General features: G+C 36.9%; 1 pseudogene; it reads right to left on the bottom strand.

The window, feature by feature from the left end:
• Window positions 1–5,709: 5,709 nt before the first annotated feature.
• LOC142550209 (uncharacterized) lies at window positions 5,710–20,984 on the bottom strand (annotated as a pseudogene).
• Between the last annotated feature and the right edge of the window lie 1,684 nt (window positions 20,985–22,668).

Raw genomic sequence — 22,668 nt, forward strand, 5'->3', positions numbered from 1 at the left:
TTGTCTGTTACAACTCGAATACTAATGTTTTACAGCGGAAATGTAAAACCAGACATAACAGTGTCTTAACAGATGCAGCGGAATTAACATAAACATAAACTGAGAACAATAGTCTTCTTCACCAGCCTCAAAACTGGATCTGCTCTTCTTCTTCTAACTTTTTTCCTCGTTCTTATCTGAGATAGGTTTGGTGGGTGAGTGATATGATTGTCACTCAGTAAGCAGGGGCGGGAATAACTCCTAATTTTCGAAATCGTTTTCAACACGACAGTAAAACAGTAATATGCAGAAAACTTTTATTTTCAGAACAGAAATCAGAATTCAGAAATCACAGGTTTCAGAACAGAAATCAGAATTAGTAAGCACTGAGCACGTTAGTGAATTTCATGGCTAAACCGATATCAGTCCCCTATATGTTCTCTCCTCTAAGGGGTGAGGCCAGAATCAGAATCAGAATTCAGAAATGTTCAGAATATATATTCCTACCATTAGTTCACTAGGGAGTTTCAGTGCTTCAAAATCAAAAATCAAACATACAGAAACTGAACTTTAAAACAGAATTATCAAACGGATTTCAAGATATTTATATATAAGTCCACTTACTGTAATTTGCTAGAGTTTTTCGGTTGAAGTCTGGAAATCTGCTTGCCTCGCTACTGGATTTTACAGCTTCGAAAAATGCACTCTCTTAGCTCTAATTTCAAGTGATAACTCAAGATTTTGGTAACATCAATTCAGAGATTGAGAGTGCTATTTATAGGCCAAAATCTGACTGTTAGCCTTCCAATTAATGACCATAATCTGCCATTAACAGCCTTTATTCCATGTTAAATGCTTAAGTTACAAGTCCTCTACTGAACTCTTCTGCTGCTGGATTCTGTCTGTTGGATTTTGTCTGCTGGAAAAATACCATCTTCTGAAATCTAAGTTGCTGCTGGAATTGTTAGCTTCTGCTGAAATTTGCTAGCTGCTGCTACTGCTGGAATTTCAGGTTCTCACAGAGGCACTCTACATAATGGCTTATACATATTTCATCTTGGCAAGTCTGATCGATTCTTTCCTCTATCAGCAGCCTGCCTCAGTTTATCCTCTATTTCTCTGCCCAAGACACATCAAATTCAAGTGCTACAGTGACGGTTCAATCCTAAAGTGGATTCATCCACATTGAGTCATCAACATTATAGATTAGAACTTCCATCCTTTCCTACTGTAAAGCAAATTTGAACTCGTTGTAATATTCTTTTTTAAGAAATGATTATGTCAATATTTGTGCGGCAAGTGAATTGAGCAAGAATCATAAATTGCCTTTTCCTACTTCTTGCACAATATATTCTGAACCACTTCGATTAATTGTTTATGATGTTTCGGGGCTTGCTCATAATATCCCTACCAATGCTTATCAATATTACTTTAGTTTCGTCGATGCCTATAGTCGCTATACTTGGATCTTTTTTCTAAAACAAAAATCAGAGCTATTTCATGTTTTCGTAACTTTAAAACCAACACTGAGCCTCAACTCAATCAAAAAATGAAAGCACTCCAAACTGATTTGGGATGAGTTTCAATCCTTGGGTCCTTTGCTACAAAATTGGGCTTTGATAAACATGTTGGTTGTCTATATACTTCACAACAAAATGAGAATGTGGAAAGGAAACATATTCATATAGTTGATATGGATCTTTCCCTTATTGCTTATGCTCACATGCCACTTGAATTTTGGGATGATGCTTTTGTTATATTCAGTCTTTCTGATTAATCGTTTTCCTACCTCAGCCACTCAAGGTCATGTACCTCTCACTCGGTTGTTCAATATCCACCCAGGTTACATTTTTCTTCGTGTTTTTGGTTGTTTATGTTTTCCATAACTTTGAGTATATAATTCTCACAAGTTTGATTTCGTTATAAACCATGTACCTTTCTCTAATACAACAACAAACAAAAGGGCTATAAATATCTAAGTGCTGATGGAATATTTATGTTACTCGTCATGTGAAGTTAGACGAAGTTTCGTTTCCTTTCCTTCACACTCAAACCTTACAGCCATGTCTTCATCATCTTGTTCTTCTACTCTTTTTTTCGTCCACTCCACCTTCCTCTATCTCCACATCTCTTTCCATTCCACATCCTTCTTCTCCACATTCCTTCAATACTCATATCAATCATTTTGATCACCTTGGTTCAGTTCAAGCTTCCTCTAATCCTTATTTGTCCATCGAAAGTTTTTCGGCTATTATTTTAAACACACTTAGGCATTCTGATCCATTAAAAGTCAACATCACTCTATGATTACTTGATAGGATCGGTTAAGATAGTTGGAGTGTTTAGAAGGAGGGGGGTTGAATAAAAACTGTGGATTTTTTTCTTTTTTTAAAGTATGAATTAATTTTTTGATGAACTGATCCTGAAATCTTTTTTGTCGATATAAATCAGCCCACTCATAATAGTGTGGAAATAGACTGGGATATAGATTAAATACTGAGGAATAATATAATGTAAAATTGAAAGAATAACTGAGATGAACACATGAATTTTTACATATATTCGGAGACTTCAAATTCTTCTACGTCAGCCCTGCTATCACGTGGATAGATTTTTAATAAAATACTTTGATATATTACAACAGATTTTAGTAATCCACTTCAATTGGTCTTAAACGCTGTCAGACTGAAAATCTTAGTCTATCAATATTTTTACAATGATTAACTGAATCGCTCTAACCGGTAGCCTAAATTCTATGAATAAATACAGTTAATTTAGAGCTGAGTGTGTGATTTGTAAACTGAGAAAATACTTGAGAAATGTATTGCAACTGATTGAATATTTTAGATTTTTCATTTCGTGTGTTTCACTAATCTTCTTCAACTGATTTGATCAGCTATATATAGTCTTCGATCCGAATGGTCGTATTGAATGCATTCAATGACAAATATCCATTGAATCGTTGTCTAGTCACTTTATCTGACAGTAGTACGATGTATTCATACTGTTATGATTTGGTACGATGTGGTAGTCTGTATGCCGATACTTCAACTGATGACATGACCAATTGATTAGAAGTCAACTGATCAGCCGTTCCGTTCAGCTGGATATTATCAATTCTAATTGATGTCCTATCAGGTATGAATACTTCAGTTGATAAAGGTTTTTTAGTTCAATCCAAACGAAGTCTTCAGTTACGATTACTCGATTTATCAAATCAATTTGGTTCTTCAGTTCTTTTACGGATTATCTTGTAAAACTCTGAAACTTATAATATTCAAACAATTTCACCCTTTTGGGTGTTTGAAAAAACTTAGATTTCTTGATCTGATGATTGATAACAAAACTGATTGTAGATAAAATACTGTACAGTTTCGTTCATAATTAGGAAATTTTATTTATTTTGAAAGAGGTAAGTACAAATTTGTACAAACATTTAAAAAAATAATAGACACTGCTCAGACTAGCACCTGACTCAAAACACTATATTATTTCTTAGACTTTTTCTCGGCTGATCTTTTATCAGTTGGTTTGTCTGGTTCACTCTTTTTCTTGGTACTTGTCTCTACTGTTGTTGTCTTTTGTTCTTTCCCCTTTTTATCAACACCTGCCGCTCTTGTAAAGAGAAGGAATGCTTAACTGACTTGTGAAGATACATCAGCTAGCTGATTTTGTACTATGTCAATCTTCATAGATAGACTTGTATGAACAATATCAATCCGGTTGCTGTGTATTTCTTGGGAGGAGAGGAGTGTAGGAATTGTAACTGATTCTCGTTTTTTCTTTACGACTGTGTCAAAAAGAGCAACTCCATCATTTGTCAGCTTCTTCAAGTCTTTCATTGTGTGATCTTTCAATGTGTCCAGACTTAAAGAGTACAACAACTGAGTAGATTTGATCTATGAGCTATGGGAACCAAAATTGTTCAGTTATAACAGAATAGTGTCTAGCATTACATCAACTGCTATCGGAAGTTTAGAGGAGAATACTTCAGTAGGAGCTTTTTCTTTCCCTTTCTCTTTTGAGAAAATTCCACTACAGCAAGCTGATCTAGGGAAACATCTTGGTCTATATCTGCTGCAAGTTTATTTATTATTGTTTCTTGAACTGACTGACTGGGAGGCTGATCTTTTTTATCAGTTGCAGAGCTAGATGCCTTAGCAGTATATTGAGAAGTGAACCACTGAAGAATGGCTTCAGACATGAAGAAATTCTCAGGAAGAATCAGGCTGGATGATGACAATTCTGATGCAGCTGATGTTTCCTGGACCGAAGGAGTGTTAATTTGTTCCGTTGTTAACTGAATTTCTTCTGCTTGGATTTCCGCTTCTGTTGTTGACATCATTTCTTGATCTTCAATAGTTTCAAAAACTTAATTAGCAGCTGAATCATCTTTATATGCCATTTGAATATCCTCAGCGACTGACTACACCAGTTCATCTACATTTGCTAATGTCATATCTTCTTCAGTTTATGTAGACGGATGTGTTGTTGGTTCAGAAACTGGTAGGATAATCAAAGCTGCGGGAGAAGAGGGTTGATTTTTCGTAGAACATGGAGCAAAATTGATCCTGACTCAGCTAGGGCTGTCAGCTGCTCCTCTGCTGTTTCAGTTGGAACTTCCTCCTCAGCTGATTCAGTTGGAACTTCTTGCTCAGCTGATTTAGAACTGCTGGCCTGTACTCGAACATGTAGTTGCTGTCCCATCTCCCAATTCTTAATTTTATCTGGAGGGAGATCATATGCAGTAGGACCAGCTGGATCATAATTTGACTTCAGTTCAGCTGTCACCTCAGCCAGCCTCTTGATTCTCATAAGATCAAAGAAGTATGACCTTCTCTCCATGGCTTGGGAGACTGTGGTGCCTTTGACAGCTTTTGTGACAGCTGATTCCAAAGAGATGAACTGATTCAGAACTTTCTTCTTTTTTTAGTTTCTTTGCCAGTGTGACTATTCTGAAGTTCACCCATTCATCATAATGTTTGATCTTCAGCTCTGGATGCTCATTAATGGCTTCCATAATGATGTCAATTTGAGTCTGAATGACATTGCTGGTTAGCAATTCTTCAATCATCTTTTCTTTGCCCTTCGGATCAGTTAGGGCATGAGAAAAATCCAGAGCTGAACTAGTTGTCTCCGCCACCTCTTTGAAAATCAAACCTTTTGGGCGTGCTAGTGGTAGGACTGTGGGGCAGACAACTGTTGTGAGAGGAGCTGGAATCGCTGTCAGTTTCAGCTTTTCTCCAAATTCAGTTATGATGGTTGAGGGGTAGTCACCTGCAGTATTTTTCTTCGGTGTGACAGCAGTCTGAACCGACTGAATTGGAACGGATGGAAAAGGTTGTTCAGGAGTATAGGAGATTGGCTTCTTCAGCAGTACAGGAGAAGGGGTCTTCTCCAAATCACTGGTATTCAGGACTAGTTTTCTTTTGGACTTGGGAGCAGTTGCTGGTTTTACCTTGTCAGTTTTCTTGAACTTAGCAGCTGGCTTGTCAACGCCTGATTTCATTGGCTAAACTTTGGTGGCTGTGAAGATTTTGAACTTAATAACTGAAGAGGAAGATTCTGGATGTATCCCTGAATCCTCAACTAGGCTGCTCAGCTGAAGTATGAAGCCTTTTGACTACTTTGAAGTCTGCACCATATTCTTCAAGATTGTGAAGAGGATATATGACTAGTTAATTTTAATCCCACTGACAATAGCAGTTATTGTCTGGAACTTTTCAGGTGTTAGGGCAGCAAAAGAGGTTCTTTTGCTAGAATGCCCTTTGCAACAATATCAGCCAGTTGCTGGTACTCTGGCTTCGGTTCCTTCTTTGGATCAGACACTTTGATCTTTTGTCCAGTTGCTGATATAGAGGTCTGCGTTTCTGCAATATCAGCGGCAGAAACCTCTAAGAAACTCGAGAGACCTTCAGTTGGGAGTTGAAATAGAGTTCTGAAAAACTCTTCATCCACGATCAGAATGTGGTCGTTCACCTTCATCTGAATCTTCATGTCATCAGTGACTAAGCTGGACACATAGATAGAGAGAATCTCAACATAATAGATTTCTTGGGACCATAGAAAGGTATGAACCCCGGATGCTTCAATCTTTTCAAATAGGCTGTGAATTGATTCTTCAAAATTTGTGAAAATCGATTCAAAAGAGATTGCAACGGCATTCGACAGATAGGGTGTTGTTTGAGATGCCATTTGAGTTGATTTTTTAGCTGTAAGGAGAGAAGAATGCAAGTGAATTGCTCTAAAAATTCGAGAGTTGGGAACTTTGGAAATGGTGAGAACACTTCTGAGAAGGCGGTTTCTATTTATATCTCGCGATCGTTCAAATTTTGGACACGTGGCAGTCTGTGAAAAGTTTGACAAAATCAATAAGATATTCAACCGTTGGTCATTTAAATTTAGAAATTGAAGCTTGGCAATTATACAAAAACGGAAATAAAATGTTTGAAATTCAAAATTTGAATAAGTAATTAATACTTGGTCACAATTTCAATTAAGGAATTTCAACGAATTAAAGTTAATCAACTTGTGGGATAAGATCAGTTTATTCAGGTACTAACTGCTCAATTTGAAATTGATTCAGATTAGTTTGTGAACAACAGACTATTGTCTTCTAAGTTGACTTACTGAAACTCAACGTTCCCCCTGGATTAAGCATTTAAGATAAATCAATAAGCCCTAAAATATTTCTAAAGTAAGAAAACTTAGTCTCAGGTAAATGGCTTGGTGAAAATATCAGTTGCTTGTTGTTCAGTTGATATGTACTCCAGTCTGATGTCCTACTTGAGAGATTGATCTCCGATGAACTGATGTCTGACATCAATGTACTTGATTCTGGAGTGAAAAACTGGATTATATGTAATCACAATGGAGCTGGTGTTGTCATAGAATATTGGTGACTCTTCAGCTACTACTCCATAATCTTTTAGTTGTTGCTAAATCTAGAGCAGTTGAGCACATCAACTTCCAGTAGCTAAATATTCAGCTTCAGTTGTGAAAGTGGCGATACATATTTGCTTTTTGCTGAACCATGAGATCAGTCTGTCTCTTAGAAACTGACATGATCCACTTGTACTTTTGCGATCAAGCTTACATCTTGCATAGTCTGTATCTGAATAGCCAACTAAATTGAAAGATGTATCCTTAGCATACCATAAGCCCATATTCTATGTGCCTTTTAGCTATTTCAATATACATTTAGAAGCTAGGAAATGTGATTGTTTAGGTCAGCTTGAAATATGGTACATAAGCATACTGCAAACATAATATTAAGAAGGCTAGCAGTTATATGATTATAATAAAGAACCTATTAAACCTCTGTAGAATGTCATCTCAACTGATATTCCCTCTTCATCTTTATCTAGTTTGATGAGCTCATGGGAGTGGATGCAGCTGAACATGTTTCCATACCAAATTTCTTCAACAATTTCTTCGTGTATTTGGTCTGATTTATATAAATACTAGTTTCTAGTTGCTTCACTTGCAAGCCTAGGAAGAATGTCATTTAACCCACCATTCTCATCTCGTATTTATCCTGCATTAGATTAGCAAACTTATAACATAAGTTGGGGTTAATTGACCCATATATGATATCATCAACATAAATTTGAACAATTAATGAATGATCTTTCTTTGTAAATTTGAACAGAACTTTATCAACTGTTCCTAATGTAAAATCATGATCAACCAAGAATTTTGATAAGGTCTCATACCAAGCTCGAGGCGCTTGTTTCAAACCATATAAAGCTTTATTAAGTTGATAAACATGATCAGGGAGTAAGTGATTTACAAAACTTGGATGTTGCTCTACGTACACTTCTTCTTGTAACTGACCGTTCAGAAATGTGTTTTTCACATCCATCTGATATACTTTGAAGTTTTAAAGGATGCGTAGTTTAGAAATATCCTGATTTCTTCCAATCGAGCAACTGGAGCATAAGTCTCGTCGTAATCTATTCCTATTCCTGTCTGTAGCCTTGTGCGACCAGTTTCGCTTTATGGTGCACAACTGAACCATCTTCGTTTAGTTTGTTCCTATATACCCATTTGGTACCTATAAAAGATTTTGAAGAAAGTCTTGGAACTAACGTCCATACATCATTGTATGTAAATTTATTAAGCTCTTCTTGCATACCAATGATCGAACTGGGATCAGCTAGAGCTTCTTCAGTTTTCTTAGGTTTCCAGTTGCAATATAAAAGCAGAATGTATAAATAAATTGAACATCTGATTTCTGGTTTTTACCATATCAGATGGGTTACCTAATACCAAGTTCTGATGATGTTTTATGCTCCATCTGCAGTTTGGATCTGCCTGACACGTTTGCAAATCTGGTTCAATTTGTAACTGAACATTTCGTTCTACTTCACTTGGAATAACATCAGTTTGAGGTTGAATATTTTCTAGCTGTTCATCAAACTGATTATCAGGAACTGTATCATGTACAACCGGTGGTTATACCACTTCTGACTCTGGTGTTTGAAGGGAATTTTAGATAATATGATTTTCATATTCATTGTCATCCTCCAAACTTATATCTGTTAAGAAAATAATCAGCTCAATTGGATCAGTTGGCTTATCAGTTAGCACAGTCTCATCAAATACAACATGTATAGATTCTTCAACATTAAGATTGCGTCTTTTGAATATCCTATATGATTTACTAACTGATGAATATTCTAAGAATAATCCTTCATCTGATTTAATATCAAAGGCAGTTAAGTGATTCTTACCATTGTTATGAATGAAGCATTTTCACCCGAATATTTTAAAGTATGAAACCACACTTTTCTTGTCATGCCATATCTCATATGGTGTTTTCGAATGATTCTTATTAATCATCGATCTGTTTTGAGTATAACATGCTGTGAAGCGACCTCGATTTTTTTTCTAACCATAAATCATAACTTGAAATTTCTAAAATAAATAACTTAGCATTTCTAACCATCAAAATAAATTAACATATGAAATCTCAAGTGCATAAAATAAATCATAAATCATTTATTAACCAAAATTCCTAAATCGACCTTTAAAAAGATCAACTAACAATGAATTAAAGCATAAAAATATCTCTAATAAAATCATTAACATCATCTTTAAATCATTAATCTATCTAGCTAGTGCGGAAACATAAAGGTCCCTTGGGAGTGTACTGCTGCACTCGATCCACTCAATCGTAAGCGCCTCCCATAAAATCATTAAATCCTGCATCATACAAACCTAGTGAGACTGATGACTCAGCACGTTCTAAACATAGATAACAAATAATACATATATATTCACATGCATTTAAAAATCATATTTTTATTTAAAATAGCTTTTAAGCCTAATTAAACAATTTAAAATCATTTTAAACATAATTAAATCATAAATCGTAAAATTTTTTAAAAAATAACTTTTGAGCATAAATAAATCATTTTAAAATCTTTAAACATAAATCATATATCATAAAATAATTTTAATCATAAAACTTTCAATCATATATCATTTTGGGTGAAGTTTGACCCTTGAAAGTGACTAGCTTTTATCCTCCGGTCGACTGATCATTCTTCAGCTCCACATGGCCCATGGGAGTGTGCACTAGGCTCCAGCGTGGAAATACGATCGTCGGAGTCCTAGCTAATTGAATACCAGCCTCACTCTCCTAAGACTTATCAAAGTAGATTCAATCTTATGTCGTGAGAGATGTGACCTATGTTAGGTCCATAAAATACCATCCTGTTGCCTTTGAGCTATGGTTCTTTGGTTCTTCATTCGAGCGGCCCCCCTGAGGATGCGGGAAGCCAATGATAGGAGTGTTTAACTGGCAAAAAGCTGCTCTGGGGCCTTTTCACATACACAAGGTCCCTCTGGGGCCTTGGCTCGTATATGGGCTCCCTCTGGAGCATTGGCCTTCACGTCATCCCCACAAAATAGTAAGTTTACCGTCCTCACATAAACGGATCCCCCACAAATCATATATCATATGTCACAGTCAATTCACATCTCTCAAAATTTTTTTTTTAAAAAAAAACATAAAATAACACTGCTTTCCAAAAATAGAATTTTAAACAGTAAAAATTGCACAGCTTTACAATAAATCATAAAAAAAATATTATTATCAAAATCATCATAAAATATCATTTAAAATGCGTTATGATCCTTCGAGACGCTGCCAAGCTTTTACGTATTTTTCTACGTGTAAAATTATTGTTTTGTCCCTAGACGTAAAAATTCTCGATTTTATCTTTTTTCTCAATTTTAATGACATGGGAATATTCTAAATAATTATTTAAGCTTAAATCTAATTTTTCATAATTTTATAAAGCTCAAAACTAGGCGTTTTCATTAAATTTTCAATTAACGTTTCGTGAGGTGATTAAATCTCGAATAAACTCAAAACTCATTATTTTGATCCCAAATTTTAAACATAACATTTTTATTACATATTCTACCCTTGTGAGCCATGTAACACACCCGTGGACCCATGGTTCCAATTTTTCTCTTTATATTTCCTTTTTTTGACCCTTAATGGAACATACCGAGCCAACTCCTAAATTACTCGAGCCATGGTCGAGCCACCTCGAGCCAAACATGAGCCAACCAACCTAGGCACCATACAGACAAAGCCCAGCCCATAGAACTAGCCCATAAGGCACTCAAACACTCTTGGAACAGAGGTACATAATCTGTGCGTGGCTCCTAGCCTACACCAAGACTCCTAGCCCACTAGGACACTTCTAGCCAAGCCACCACCGAAGAAACCCAACCCTGGACCATACCCAGACCCACCCAAGATGAGCCCAAGCCCCTGAACCAGTGCACAAGCCACCTGAAGAGATCAGCAGCCTGCGTGATATGAATCTTCGTACGAACGAATAGCAAACACGATTAAAATCAAATCGCGCCCTCAATTCAATAACGAACAAAGAATCGTTGTTGACCCGATCTTTTGAATCAAGTGTGTGTGTTGTGATTTTCACCTCTAAACTATGAAAAGTTTAGCAACAAATAATCACGGAATAAACAACCGAAAAACTCAACGAACCTTCAAAGAACAAGTCTAAGACAATCCGCACAAGCACGATCGACAAACGCCACAAGACGAATCTTGATATGTTTGATTTTTGAATAACAAAGCGAAGCTTTGAATGTTTGAGATAAAAACTCTAAACTTTGATAAAAATATCAATAATGATATGAAAAGTGTGTAAAATTTCGTCCATCATATGTTTACATATCAAAAAGATATCAAATCTAGTTACCAAGATAATTAAAACTCTAAATAAGGAAAGAAGTATTTTTCTCGGTTGCGGCGCGCTGGGGCGGTGAAGTTTGGTCGCCCTAGCGCGAGATGTTCTGGACAGGCGCGCTGGGGCGGTGAAGTTTGGCGGCTCTAGCGCGAGATTCTCTGGAATTCACCTTCTGGACAGTGTCTTTGGCGCTGGGGCGGTAATGTTTGGCCGCCCTAGCGCGGAAGCTTCTGGTCCAAAGTCACGTTCTTCATAATTTAGCACTTTAACCTCCTTCCTTTGACTTCCAAACTTGCTTCCGTGAATCACTAACCCCTCGGGACTTGGCTCCTTGCTTGGAAGCTCTACTTGATTGTTCATGAGCCCATTCAATGTTTCTTTGAATCTCTTCAGTCGTCCTCTCGTAATCGGTCCCTCCGACAACTCCAACGGGTCCCATGCGTTCCTTGGGGCTTGAACTTCCGTGTTCGCATCATCCTCCCCTTCTTGAAAAGGATTTGTCCTCAAATCTAGTTCGTCACCTACATCAAACAACGACAAGTTACTAACATTAAAGGTAGAACTCACGTTATACTCACCTGGTAGGTCGAGTTTGTAGGCGTTGTCATTGATCCTCTCAAGGACTTGAAATGGTCCATCACCCCTAGGTAATAGCTTTGAACGTTGTTTTTCGGGGAACCTTTCCTTCCTCAAGTGTAGCCAAACCCAATCTCCCTTCTCAAATACCACCTTCTTCTTCCCCTTGTTGGCTTGCTTGGCATATTGCTCATTCTTCTTCTCAATATTGGTCTTGACCTTCTCATGCAAGCTCCTAACAAATTCAGCCTTCTTTTTCCCATCCATGTTTAACCTTTCACTCACAGGTAAAGACATCAAATCCAACGGAGTCAAAGGATTATAACCATAAACAATCTCAAATGGCGAAAAATTTGTAGTATAATGCACACTGCGATTATAAGCAAACTCAACAAATGGTAAACAATTCTCTCAATTCTTTAAGTTCTTTTTAAGAATAGCACGCAAAAGTGTTTCTAAAGTTCTATTGACAACTTCAGTTTGTCCATCCGTTTGAGGATGACAAGTAGTAGAAAACAACAATTTTGTACCAAGTTTAACCCAAAAGTAACTCTAGAATTTAACATCACGATCAGAAACAATAGTCCTAGGCATGCCATGCAACCTAACGACTTCTCTAAAGAACAAATCCGCAATGTTTGAAGCATCATCGATTTTATGAGAAGCTATAAAATGTGTCATCTTAGAGAATCTATCCACAACAACAAAAATAGAATCCCTCCCCTTCTTAGTTCTAGGCAACCCCAAAATAAAGTTCATAGAAATGTCAATCCAAGGCTCACTAGGAACAGGAAGTGGTGTATACAATCCATGTGGTTGTGTTTTAGACTTAGCTTGCCTACAAGTTATGCACTTTTCACAAACACGCTCAACATCACGCTCAACATCACGCTTCATATGTGGCCAATAAAAATGTTCATGTAAAGCATTCAAAGTTTTTGCCACACCAAAGTGTCCCATCAATCCACTCCCATGTGCTTCCCGAACAAGCAATTCACGAATTGAAGATTTAGGAATGCACAACCTATCTTCTCTAAATAAGAAACCATGATGCAAATAAAATTTTTCATGTGGACCATGCATACATGTTTCAAATACACTCTTAAAATCCTCATCTAGCACATACAATTCCTTCACATGCTCAAACCCCAAAATTTTTGACTCCAAGGTAGAGATTAGTACGTACCTCCGTGATAGTGCGCCGGCTACTACGTTTTCCTTACCTTGCTTGTATTTGATGATGTAGGGGAATGTTTCAATGAATGCTACCCACTTGGCATGTCGTTTGTTCAACTTCTGTTGACCCTTAAGGCGCTTTAGAGACTCATGATCCGTATGGATCACAAACTCCTTAGGCCTCAAGTAGTGTTGCCACGTCTCTAGGGTCCTCACAAGTGCGTAGAACTCCTTATCATACGTGGGATTGTTCAGCGCTGCTCCATTGAGCTTCTCACTAAAGTATGCCACCGGCCGTCCTCCTTGCATCAACACCCCACCAATACCTACACCTGAAGCATCACATTCAATTTCAAACGTATTAGTAAAGTCAGGTAACACAAGTAGAGGAGCATTAATTAATTTTTGCTTGATAATATTAAAGGACTTCTCTTGCTCCTCGCTCCAATGTAATGGAACGTTTTTCTTAATCACCGCTGTCATTGGTGCTGCCAATGTGCTAAAATCCTTTACAAACCTCCTATAGAAGCTTGCAAGACCATGAAAACTCCGAACTTGACCAACAGTAGTAGGCGTTGGCCAATCTCGAATAGCACTTACCTTGTCTTCATCCACATGTATTCCCTGTTAACTTAACACAAAGCCAAGAAAGACAAGTTTGCTTGTACAAAAATCACACTTCTTCAAGTTAGCATACAAATTTTCAGCCCTTAGTGTGATTAGCACAAGTCTTAAGTGATTAACGTGCTCATCCAAATTTTGGCTATACACTAGGATATCATCAAAGTAAACTACCACAAATTTTCCTACGTATGCACGCAAGACATGATTCATTAACCTCATAAAGGTGCTAGGAGCGTTAGTTAATCCAAATGGCATGACCATCCACTCATATAACCCGTACTTGGTTTTAAAAGCCGTTTTCCACTCATCACCTTCCCTCATCCTAGTTTGGTGATAACCACTTTTCAAGTCAATTTTGCTAAAAATACAAGCACCATGCAACTCATCTAACATATCATCTAGTCTAGGTATGTGATGCCTATACTTAATGGTTATGTTATTGATTGCCCAACAATCTACACACATACGCCATGAGCCATCTTTCTTAGGAACTAATAGAACAGGTACAGCACAAGGAGACATGGACTCACGCAAAAAACCCCTATCTAACAACTCACTTACCTGCCGTTGAAGCTCCTTAGTCTCCTCCGGATTGCTCCTATAGGCGGGACGATTAGGCAATGCACTCCCAGGCACAAAAACAATTTGGTGCTCGATTCCCCTCAATGGTGGGAATCCTTGAGGCAACCCCTCCGAAAATACATCCTCAAATTCCTGCAAAAGTGAAACAACAATGCTCGGAAGGGACCCGGCTATATCACTTGTGTTAAGGAGGATCTCCTTGTAAAGAATCAACACAAGCGGTTCATGTGTGTGCAAAATTTGTTTCAACTCACTCTTTTGGTCCATATATGATTTTTTTTGGCCCCTTTCCTCTCATTTTCTTTCCTCTCAAAATTTTTTCTCTAATTATTATTTTGTATGGCTATCTCACTCTTTTGATCACTCTTTTTTTCAGCCATTTCATTTTTACTTTCAAAGGCCATCTCACTCTTTAATTCACTCTTTTTTTCAGCCTCATCTCTCTTCTTTTTTTTCAATTGGTCCTCCAACACTTGCTTTGGGGACAATGGAAGTATAACAATGGAATCTTTCTTCATCATAAATGAATACCTGTCACGCCCCGAGACCGGGGTTAGTAGACACCGGCGTTGTTCAACAATCACATAATCGCCAAACAACAAGCCTCGTAGTTCAGTATAAACCGAAACCAGTCTATTTCATAATTAACTCAAAATAATCTTGTCTTACAGCGATAAATTTCAAAACGAAATAAAGTGTGCGGAAGCAATGTACAACTTGGACCAAAACTTAGGAAGAACTTAAGCGAGAAATCTTCATATCTCGACACTTCATCACCAACCCCGAAGCATGTCTTATTCATCGTCGTCTAATTGATCTTCGTTCTTATCTGGAGAGAGATGTAAGGGGTGAGTATTTTGGAAAACACTCAGCAAGTGGGGGCCGATCGATTACCACAAGTACATATAAATATAATTTAAAACCCATATTGCAAACTGATTTTCAAAACGTAGTATAACATATCAGATCAGAGTCAGAATCGAAATACGAAACAGAGATTATCAGACGATTCAGAACAGAACGAATAAGAACAAACGAAAACATTGTTATTCATCTCGTTATCCATGGTCAAATTGTCCCCAATATGTTAGTCCTCTAAGGGGTGAGGCCAAAACACAGTTTTATACCCACTGATGGGGGCCATATAAATTTACAATCGTCGTTCCATATCCCACTCGAATCATAATAGTGCACCAAAGAATCAGATGTATCAAACAACACTTATCGGAATTTTTGAATGAACTCAGCAGAATCAAAGAACACCGGAAATAGAAGAACATATCGTACATCGATCGAGATTTTATAAAATATATAATAGCATTTTCCGAAAATGATTTGACACACATAGACGCATGTCATGAAATACTTATACAAAGTTTAAGTTACAAAAAAATACATAGCAAAAGCCCACTTACTTGATTTCGTTTGGATTAAGGCGCTAGAAGGACATGCTAAAAGAACTTCGTTCGAACAAGGCTGCGGTAGAGCTTCGACTAGGCTGCTGCAAATGCTAAATTTTGAATTCTTGAAGTTATGGGAAGGGAGTTTGCTTCTTGTATAGGCTTGAATGATCAACTATAAAGGTAAGCACGTATCACTCCAACAATGCCGCTGATTGCTTAATCAACGTGATGATTGAACTTTTCTCTCCCGAATGAACGTGGCCTCTCCTTGATTCAAGATACACACCCGAGATTCATGAGTGATTTTGGTTTTCCTTAAGTGCAAATGGAGAGTGATTTTGGCTGCATGGACCTCTCCTATGATCGGTGCACTTTCATATAGTGATAAATGGTCAGTAGTGAAGGGACAATGATTATTCAAATTTTCGTGATTATGATTGTATGGAACTAAAAAAAATGTTGTGCCAAAAATGAGCTGAAATTTCCTATGACATATATAGATTTTCTCGTTGCAAGATTTCGGGTCTTCACATCCCTCCCTCCTTATTAGAAGTTTCGTCCTCGAAACTTGAGTTAACTCGATGATTGATAAATTCAAAATTTTAAATCCATGTTGAATAATCTATGGTTCGAGTTCAATTTATTCAAGGAAAAATTTAAACTTGAATTCTATAATACGAATACGATAGGTTTCAAAACATAAGTAGTGAGAATAAAAAGAAATAATAGGACAAGAGTGTCCTTATTCCGAAATATTTATGAGAGCTTAATCTAATCAGTAACGTTTCCGTCTCCTAACTCCTCGTTAGCGTCTTCTCCTTGTTCATTTAGTGGTTGTTGCTCATGCTCGAATGCAATTTGTTGGTTGGCGATTTCTGCACTCAAGTTTTGGTTGTTGAGTTCAAGTTGTTGCACATAGTTTTCCATTTCATGATGATAGGCATTGAACTCCTGTTCAAGTTGGTCACAAAACCATTTCTTAGCGTGATAGTGGTTGCACCAAGCTTCGGAGGTGGCAAACATTTGTTGACCATACTTTTGCGACTCTTGCAACTCTTCTTTGTAATCTTTGAGTTGCTTTTCCGCAAATTTCTTGTCGAAAGTGAGTTGTCTCACTTCTACTTGAAGGTGATCCCTAGCATCCTTCAACTCTTCTTTGTCACGAAGTAAACTCGTAATGGTACCCTTAAGTTGCTCGATTTCGAGCTCGAGTTTCCTAACGGTCTTGGCTTGCGTCGTCATTTGCGAACACGAAATTGAGAAGTTTTTGGTTTGTTCAAGACTTGTTTGAATTGTGCCACGAAAATATATGAGAGGATTGTGAAATTTTATTTTATTTTATTTTTTTTCGATAGTGGCTTTCCTCATTTATGAGGAGACTTTTATATAGCTATTTTGGAGAAGATGTAAGGTAACATTTTTTTTTGGCCATTAATTCATTTTAATTAGTACTTAATTGAGTGCTAAATTTTAGGTCAATGAATGTCCCTACATTTCTAAAATAAAAAGCATTTAATTGCATGACAATGGTCATGGGATGAAATTTTCGAAATTTGAGCTGAGAAGAATTCAAAATTTCAAAAAAAATATAGGTAAATGTGATGGCTAAATTCTAGTGTTTAAGGTAGCTTTCCAAATTTAGAGATCGATAATGACGTTACAAAAATTGAAGGTAAGTAAATGATGAGGCTTGATTAAAAGATGCATCATTGAATGAAAAACCTAAAATATGGGTACAATTACAATTTTAGAAAAGAGGCACAATATATAATCTATCCAAGAAATATATTATATATTTAGTTCTTAGTAGATAATTGGCAGCTTACAAATGAGGACATAAAAATTGAGATGTGAATTGTTCCTTTGTTCAAGAAGAATTAAATTAGAGATTGAAGGCCGAAAGGTGATATGTTCGATCAATTACATTGATATATTAGTATGTACGTTAAATGATTTGATTGCAATTAATTCTATTAAACAAGAAATTAGTAATAGTTTAAGACCATATTAAACAAAATGAAAATTTATTATTTGACATTAAAAATAGTATTGGGAATGATATTTCAAATCAAGAACATATATTTATATGTGTACATATATTTTCTTAAAATCCTACATATAATTTTTTTAATTCTATTAACAATTTCGTCATGAGTATCACCTTTTCACTTAACTTTCAATCTAACTTAAATCCGAAAAATCAGGACTTAAAACTTTCTATCAGGACTTAAAACTTTCTATCGATGATTTAATACCGATACTAGTCCCAAAATTAATCTTACTTAAATCTGAAAAATAGAAATCTCAAATTTTCTATTGACCATTTAACATAAAGACTAGGCTCAAAATCGATTTCGTATAAATCCCAAAAATCATATCTTAATTTTTTTTATTTTATTTTATTTTTTTTTAAAACATACCTATGCATATGGATAACAAATTTCGGTGCAGAGTCAATGAAATATTCAAAAAGAAAAGTCAGAATATTTTCATATGAATAATTCATGAGGATCAAGGAACGATTGACAGAATTGGATTTCGATTTTCCTATGCGGAATTATAAGTTCTACGAGAATTTCAAAAATGGCAAAAACTGAGCGAGGGGTGTACGAAGCCATTTCCTGAAAAAAACAATGGAAGGCTTACAAAATGATAAGGTCATCAAACAGTAAATTTCAGAGTCATCCCATTCGAGTTTTAATTCAGAAAGGGTTCAAAGATGGAAAATTCGAGAATTGACGTATGGTTTGAAGATTATACATCGAGAACAGTCCAGAATAATTAATGGAATCGAATTCTTTTGTTTCCTATGGGAAGTCAAAATTTTCAAATCAAAATTGAAGTGTACATGAATGACTAAGTTTTTGCCAAAATCTAACTTCGTCAAATTTTATCTATCGAAATCCCCAGCCGGATTATGAACCTGGCGGCTCTGATACCACTTAAATATCACGCCCCGAGACCGGGGTTAGTAGACACCGGCGTTGTTCAACAATCACATAATCGCCAAACAACAAGCCTCGTAGTTCAGTATAAACCGAAACCAGTCTATTTCATAATTAACTCAAAATAATCTTGTCTTACAGCGATAAATTTCAAAACGAAATAAAGTGTGCGGAAGCAATGTACAACTTGGATCAAAACTTAGGAAGAACTTAAGCGAGAAATCTTCATATCTCGACACTTCATCACCAACCCCGAAGCATGTCTTATTCATCGTCGTCTAATTGATCTTCGTTCTTATCTGGAGAGAGATGTAAGGGGTGAGTATTTTGGAAAACACTCAGCAAGTGGGGGCCGATCGATTACCACAAGTACATATAAATATAATTTAAAACCCATATTACAAACTGATTTTCAAAACGTAGTATAACATATCAGATCAGAGTCAGAATCGAAATACGAAACAGAGATTATCAGACGATTCAGAACAGAACGAATAAGAACAAACGAAAACATTGTTATTCATATCATTATCCATGGTCAAATTGTCCCCAATATGTTAGTCCTCTAAGGGGTGAGGCCAAAACACAGTTTTATACCCACTGATGGGGGCCGGAACACAGTTTTATACCCACTGATGGGGGCCATATAAATTTACAATCGTCGTTCCATATCCCACTCGAATCATAACAGTGCACCACAGAATCAGATGTATCAAACAACACTTATCGGAATTTTTGAATGAACTCAGCAGAATCAAAGAACACCGGAAATAGAAGAACATATCGTACATCGATCGAGATTTTATAAAATATATAATAGCATTTTCCGAAAATGATTTGACACACATAGACGCATGTCATGAAATACTTATACAAAGTTTAAGTTACAAAAAAATACATAGCAAAAGCCCACTTACTTGATTTCGTTTGGATTAAGGCGCTAGAAGGACATGCTAAAAGAACTTCGTTCGAACAAGGCTGCGGTAGAGCTTCGACTAGGCTGCTGCAAATGCTAAATTTTGAATTCTTGAAGTTATGGGAAGGGAGTTTGCTTCTTGTATAGGCTTGAATGATCAACTATAAAGGTAAGCACGTATCACTCCAACAATGCCGCTGATTGCTTAATCAACGTGATGATTGAACTTTTCTCTCCCGAATGAACGTGGCCTCTCCTTGATTCAAGATACACACCCGAGATTCATGAGTGATTTTGGTTTTCCTTAAGTGCAAATGGAGAGTGATTTTGGCTGCATGGACCTCTCCTATGATCGGTGCACTTTCATATAGTGATAAATGGTCAGTAGTGAAGGGACAATGATTATTCAAATTTTCGTGATTATGATTGTATGGAACTAAAAAAAATGTTGTGCCAAAAATAAGCTGAAATTTCCTATGACATATATAGATTTTCTCGTTGCAAGATTTCGGGTCTTCACAATACCTATTCTTGTACCCATCATGTGTCACCCGCCTATCATATTGCCAAGGTCTACCCAACAAGATATGTCATGCATGCATGGGTACCACATCACACAAAACCTCATTCACATACTTCCCAATAGAAAAAGACACCAAAATTTGCTTGTTCACCTTCACCTCCGCACAATCGTTCAACCATTGAAGCCTATATGGTTGGGGATGCTTTAATGTAGGTAAACCCAATTTTTCCACCATCTCACTACTAGCCACATTGGTACAACTCCCCCCATCTATGATTAAATTGCAAACCTTTTGATTTACAAAACACCTAGTATGGTACAAGTTTTCCCTTTGGTTAGTCTCCTCCTCCTTGACTTGGGCACTCATGATACGCCTAGTCACTAGTGCTTCACCTACCACCGCCTCATATCCTTCATCAGGATCTTCTAACGCAGGCATCTCATCATCATCATCACCCTCACTATGAGACTCATACTCACCATAGTCATTTAAGATCATTATCCTCTTATTAGGACACTCACTAGAAATATGACCCAACCCTTGACACCTAAAACATTTAACATCTCTAGATCGATTAAGAGGAGTTTCAGATTTACCTTGCACTCCTTGCTTAGGCGCCTCTTGTTTGGTCTCAATTTTGGGCTTGGCCACCACCTTATTCTCCTTACGTTTCACCACATTTGACCGCCAAGAAGATGATGAACCCCCAGTTTGATTGGTGCGGCCAACTCCGCGCCTTTTGAGTTGTTGCTCCACTTTTATGGCCATTTGCACCATCTCGTCTAGATCCAAGTAGTGCCGAAGCTCCACTTGATCTTGAATTTCCCTGTTCAAACCACAAAGAAAACGAGCCATGGTCGCCTCACTATCTTCCTCAACATTGGCCCTAATCATGACTACTTCCATCTCCTTATAGTAGTCCTCAACACTCTTCACCCCTTGCCTTAAAGTTTGTAGCCTCTTGAACATCTCCCTATAATAGTGATTAGGCACAAACCTTTTTCTCATCACTCTCTTCATCTCATCCCAAGTTTCTAAGGGCCTCTCATTGTACCTCCTTCTAGTGGTCATTAATTGATCCCACCAAATGAGAGCATAGTCTAAGAATTCCACCACCGCCAACCTCACCTTCTTTTGTTCGGAGTAGTGGTGACACTCAAATACAAACTCTACCCTCTTTTCCCACTCTAAGTACGCCTCCTGGTCAGATTTCCCATGGAATGAATGAATTTTCATCTTAATACTACCCATGTTACCATCTTCTCTATTCCCATCATATCTACCCCGTACGGCTTCTCTTCTTCCTCTCCCAATTCCTCTACCTCTTCCATTCCTAACCCAATTTTCATTTTGGCTCTCCTCATCTCCACCCAAATCATACTCCTCATCATCTCTACCCAAATCCTTAGGCTTAGATTTACTCCCACTAGCACTAACCTCAAGCTTATCTAACCTCTCATGCAAGGGCTCTAATTCATTCCTCATCATCCTACCAAAATGCCCAAATAAGGCCTCCATTTGGAACTTAGACACCCCTTGGTTTGAATCATCTCCTACCTCCCTCTCCATTTAATTTTTAGAATTGTACCTGCAAGAAAACGTTAGTAGAAAACAAATAGTCCTCACCCAAATTCTCACGGTCACTCCAAAGAAAATTCACTCGTCTCTCCTCTCTTATTTTTTTTGCTCATAACAAATACTCACTAGTCACTCCAAAGAAAATTCACTCGCACTCAAGTAATTTCACTCAAATGTGATAGTATTCTCGAAAGTGTGCTCAAGATTTGTATTTGTATATCAAACAATCAAATTCAACTTGTGAACAATTGTGATCGACTCACTTAGACTGCATAGACAAGCAATTTGAAGATAAATAATTTTTTTTTTAGACTGTGAGAGGCAATTGAATATGACTCTCTAAAGGAAATAGAACAAGATATCAAAAAAAAATAATGGTGAATTTTCGGAATTTTTGTATTTTTTATTTTTTTTGGCTGAGTACTTAATCGAAAATCACCAAAAAAAATAAATAAAAATCAACTTTTCTTCGAGAATCACAGATTCACGAAGAGACGAAGAACGATAAACGAAAACAGATCTGGAAACGATCGAAGAAATAAACAGATTTGAAAATTGAATAACAAGATACTTACTTGAATTCAATGAACTTAAGCTCTGATACCAAATGATATGAATCTTCGTACGAACGAATATCAAACACGATTAAAATCAAATCGCGCCCTCAATTCAATAACGAACAAAGAATCGTTGTTGTCCCGATCTTTTGAATCAAGTGTGTGTGTTGTGATTTTCACCTCTAAACTATGAAAAGTCTAGCAACAAATAATCACGGAATAAACAATCGAAAAACTCAACGAACCTTCAAAAAACAAGTCTAAGACAATCCGCACAAGCACGATCAACAAACGCCACAAGACGAATCTTGATAAGTTTGATTTTTGAATAACAAAGCGAAGCTTTGAATGTTTGAGATAAAAACTCTAAACTTTGATAAAATTATCAATAATGATCTGAAAAGTGTGTAAAATTTCGTCCATAATATGTTTACATATCAAAAAGATATAAAATCTAGTTACCAAGATAATTAAAACTCTAAATAAGGAAAGAAGTATTTTTATCGGCTGCGGCGCGTTGGGGCGGTGAAGTTTGGTCGCCCTAGCGCGAGATGTTCTGGACAGACGCGCTGGG

This window comes from Primulina tabacum, chromosome 6 (assembly GCF_025594145.1).
Source record: "Primulina tabacum isolate GXHZ01 chromosome 6, ASM2559414v2, whole genome shotgun sequence".
Taxonomy (NCBI): Eukaryota; Viridiplantae; Streptophyta; class Magnoliopsida; order Lamiales; family Gesneriaceae; genus Primulina; species Primulina tabacum.